Below are 4,498 nucleotides of genomic sequence, written 5' to 3' on the forward strand. Positions count from 1 at the left end.
TCAGTTACAGCAGAGTAACTCACCTTACCTAGCTTAACCAGGCTACACATGCTAGCTTACTAGCCAGCTAACTAGCGGTGTTAGCTTGTGAACTTGGACTAGTTACTCCGATCAGCCAGTGTTAGCAGCAGCTAGCTGGTTAATTCAGAGCTAACCTACCTTTGTGGTTTATTTTGGAGATGTTGAAAGACACCCAATTTTGTGTAAAGAAGAAACACAGAGAGGCTTTCAAAATCACTCACTCACTATTCTGTATTTTAGAAGGTGTTCGGCCATTATGTCCTTCTAATCTCTACGTGTTGCTGCCATAAACAACTAGCTAAGCTAACGTTAGCTCACTAGCGGCTGGTTAGCCGGTCAGCCCGCTAAGTGATGTGATTGGCTGAAAGGTGGGAGGGGGCGGGCACAGGTGACCACTCCGCTGTCATCAGTCACATTATACAATAAAAATAGACTTTGGAAAATGAGCGTTTAAAAATGAAAGTGATCACCAATAACACCATTAATACCAAAATTACAGTTTACAATATTTTGTTTTAATCTGACTAAACTATTTCTTAATTTATTGGTTTCGTGATATATTTTATTTTATGAAGATCTGCTCACATGATTATTTAATTAGGAATGCATTACTTATTCAGCAAATATTGGACACTTTTTCACCTTTATTTAACCAGGAAATCCAAATTTATCTTGAAAATCTCTTTTTCAAAAGGAAATAAGAGGGAAAATTAGCAGCATTAACACTGAGGATCAGTCAAACGGGCGCAGGACAGATGGCAACAAAATCAGAGATGAACATGAATGTGATAATAAAATAATGAATACAACTTCCAAGACAATCATACAAAGGGAAAACTTATATTACACCTTAAGACAAGCCGAGTGTGGGCCGAAACCATATAAATGAAACCAACTTGTAACTTTAGGAAACTTAATCAGTTTAACACATCAGGATTCTAAACCTCAGCAGCCACAAGAACAGATTTTCAGAAAAAGACCACTTTTGGCAATTTTAGATCAAATTGCAGAAGGTTCCAGGCAGATGGAGCAGCATATATAGCCTATATATGTATAAAGCTTTTTTACCTAGGTCTGTAATGGAGCTATCAGTCTGATCACCTAATGGAGGTCAGACTACCTGGCTTTTTTTATTTCCCTCCAGAATACTGAAAATAGTCTACCCATGACGGCTCCAAATCCTTCTACCACACCAAGAGAAAGGCATGCATTTGTTGTCTGAATGAGAGGAATACAAAAACTCAGAATTATCATAAATATTCAGGATTAAAAATGAAATTAGAATATCTTTCATGTGCCAATGCATTCACCTGAGCCCTTGTGTCTGTCAGACAGAAAATAAGTAGCCTAATTATCCACTTGAAGAACGTTTAAACTATGGCTCTTCACAGAAAAGCAGTGGTTTTATTATGTCACAGCAGAAAGTTGATTTGATGCAAATGATAAATGTGTTTTCATGGCAATATTTCTGTAACAAGGTGAGGACACAGAGAGAATAGAGCCATACATCAACCACCTCCATTTAGTGCCTCTCTCCCCAGAGTTGCGAGTTCACCCCTCGTGGCTGTGATAGGATTTGGGATGGAGGACTGTGAGACCAGGTTGAAGCTCAAGCTGTAAGTAACAATGATATATGATTCACCCACTCATCTGAATGGCTGCTACTTGTCAATGTCATCGCTTATGCAACGCAGTTCAGCTGGTTTTCATAGATGCAGCCAAAATTAGCCCAGAAGTGTGTTAACTCTTTTACTCCCATATGTCACTTCTTAATATGACAAACGTGCTCACAAAGACACAAATGAATGGGATGTGGAGGGTGCAGCTGCCTCTGGTGTCAATTACCAAAATTGGTCCTCCTAGCCGTACAACAGACGTGCTTCTGCTACATTATACGCATGCACGCTATGTATGTTTGCGCATGTGTGTGAGAGACCTTTGTGTCTGCGTCTCACTGATACTTCACTCTGATGAAAGAAGACCCAGTGGGGGGCATTACGCCAGAGACAGGAGGTGGGGGTGCTGAAGGAGAAAGGCGGAGGGCCAAAGACAGCTAGCATAAGAGGTTTACAGTCGGGGGAACTGTAGCCGTCTCCAGGTTTCATCGTTAAAAACTTCAGCACTGTTCAAAGATGGACTTGAAAAGATATTCTATCATTTATTCATCAGTTTAGCATCTCACAGACAGGAGTCACGGTGCCCAACGTGCCCTCAATTACTTGTCTGTCTAGGTATTGTATGTGCATGAATATGCTTACATGAAACAATGCTGGAATAAAAGGTTTATACAAAGGCGCTGCTATCCAGGCAGCAATAGGTTCAAAGCAGACAAAGCTCATGTGAGAACAGAGGAAACACTCATTTGTTGAATATCTTTCTGTGCTCCTTCTTCTGCAGACATTTGGTAGTCATTTGGCAGGCAATACAACACAACACAACACAACATCTGTGCATAGAAGAAGAAGTGAGACAATCCACACATGACAGAAACACTTGGAGAGGCAGTGAGGGAAAGAGAGAGCAAAGAAGATGAAGTAGAGGAGGGGCGACAGTGTATAAAACACTGGCATCCACATCCAGTCTATGACAGACAGCGGATATAAAAGTGTTAGCATCCACAGTCTCACTGTTCTTCCTGATGCCTGCAATAAGTCAAGATCATGCATTCAAAGCAGGCTTACGATCTGTTCCTAACTCTCCGTTCTTAATTCTGTAGGCTGGTGTACGTCAGTGTGCAGAATGTGCAGGAACACTCAGAGCTGTGATACACTGCCCTCATCTGGCTGAACACAGTCAACATAGATCCCATGGACAGCACTTTATATTCAATAGGAGCTGAGTTGTTCTATATCAGCATACTCTGAGCTGCAGAAGGTAGCATGAAATCAGAGACGGACTCCCATTTCATGCTGCAAATAGTTTCATGCACTCTGTGATTTTTTTCATGTTTAAGCTATTGTGCAATCATGAGCCTCCACAGCAACCAAGACTCTCATGTTGATATGCGAGAGAGCAATTAAAATCTTTGGAAGCTGATAAGATCACATCATTACCATGTTTATTATTATCATTATTATTATTGTATTCATCAAGAAGTGCCGACATAATCAGGGTGCTCAGTGACCTTGTGGTTCCACCTAAAAGTTTCAGACTCACTGACACGTGAAACATCCAAAGGGAACTGTAGGGTGTCCTGATGTCCTCCTTTAGGTAAACAGCCCTTTCTGTTTGGGTGATCAACATGAGAAAACTTTATCACTTCAGTAGCTTACAGTACTGCAGTGGTGGAAGAAGATCCTTTAAGCAAATGCAGCAATACAGCAGTGCAAAGATAGTCAGTTCAAATGAAACCTTCTGCAACCAAAACCTTTAAACTACAAAGGTATTGACAGAAAAATGTACTTGAATGTATCGGTGACTGTTATGTCGAATATGACAATAGACTGTTACTGATGCACCAGTGTGTGGTGTTCCACTGTTGTATCTGAGGTAGAGATAGTTTTAACAACTGTATGTCATCGCCATCTCCATCACCATCTCATTTTAATGTGTTGCCACTTCACATGGCCCTGAACCAACTTATGCAGTGTGAATATTAGTTTTAGCACCCATAATGTGCAAGTAGGCATGCAAGCAGCAGCAGCACTGTCTTTAAATAGACAATACTACACAAGAGTAAATACAGTATTTGTCTCTTAGCCCCCTCAACCTATGAATGGGTCTTCTTAGGGCCTTCTGCTTGGTCTGTTTGATGCACATATTAGTTGTTTGTTCTCATTATATATCAACTCTGTTGTGATATTGGGCTAATCAAATAAATTGAAAATTGAAATTGAATTGAAATTGAATTGAATTGGAAAGGGCCGAATCTCACCTGTCTTCATGCGTAAGATGTCTGAATGTGGAGGACATGACAACTAAAAATAGATGATCCACAACTTGACTAAAATGTAGTGGTTTTAGTTGACGAAAACTTGAGGCAATGTAGTTTAGTCTTAGTTTAGTTTAGTCTTATTTCAATCAAATATATTGTTCTAATGGATTAATATTACAGCGACCTTTCATATACTCAAGCTTGAAGTAAATTTGCGTTATCCCTTATGATCTCTTTTGAGGAACTTCTAAAGGTAAGGTCATGGTATGTGAGGACATAACATACAGCTATTGCAATATGAAACTTCAACTTCAATTATGGGCTGCAGTGCTGGTAAATTGGTTTCAATAATTTTGTTGAACTTATCATTTATTTTCATTGCAGGTTCCTGGGAGTGTTTGTTTTGTCAGAGACAGTAAATCACATACTTAGCCTAACTCTAAATTGTCCATTTCACCCATCTCTAAGCTTATTGTTCTGTCACTATTTGTTGGCAAAAATGCCACAAAATGTTGTCAGTTTTTGTTTAATAAGTTCATTTTTTTTTTTGTAATCATCTCGTGTTCATTAAAAAAAAAAAAAAGTCCTACCCAGCCCCCCACC

Source organism: Pempheris klunzingeri, chromosome 15 (genome assembly GCF_042242105.1).
Source record: "Pempheris klunzingeri isolate RE-2024b chromosome 15, fPemKlu1.hap1, whole genome shotgun sequence".
In the NCBI taxonomy this organism is placed as follows: Eukaryota; Metazoa; Chordata; class Actinopteri; order Acropomatiformes; family Pempheridae; genus Pempheris; species Pempheris klunzingeri.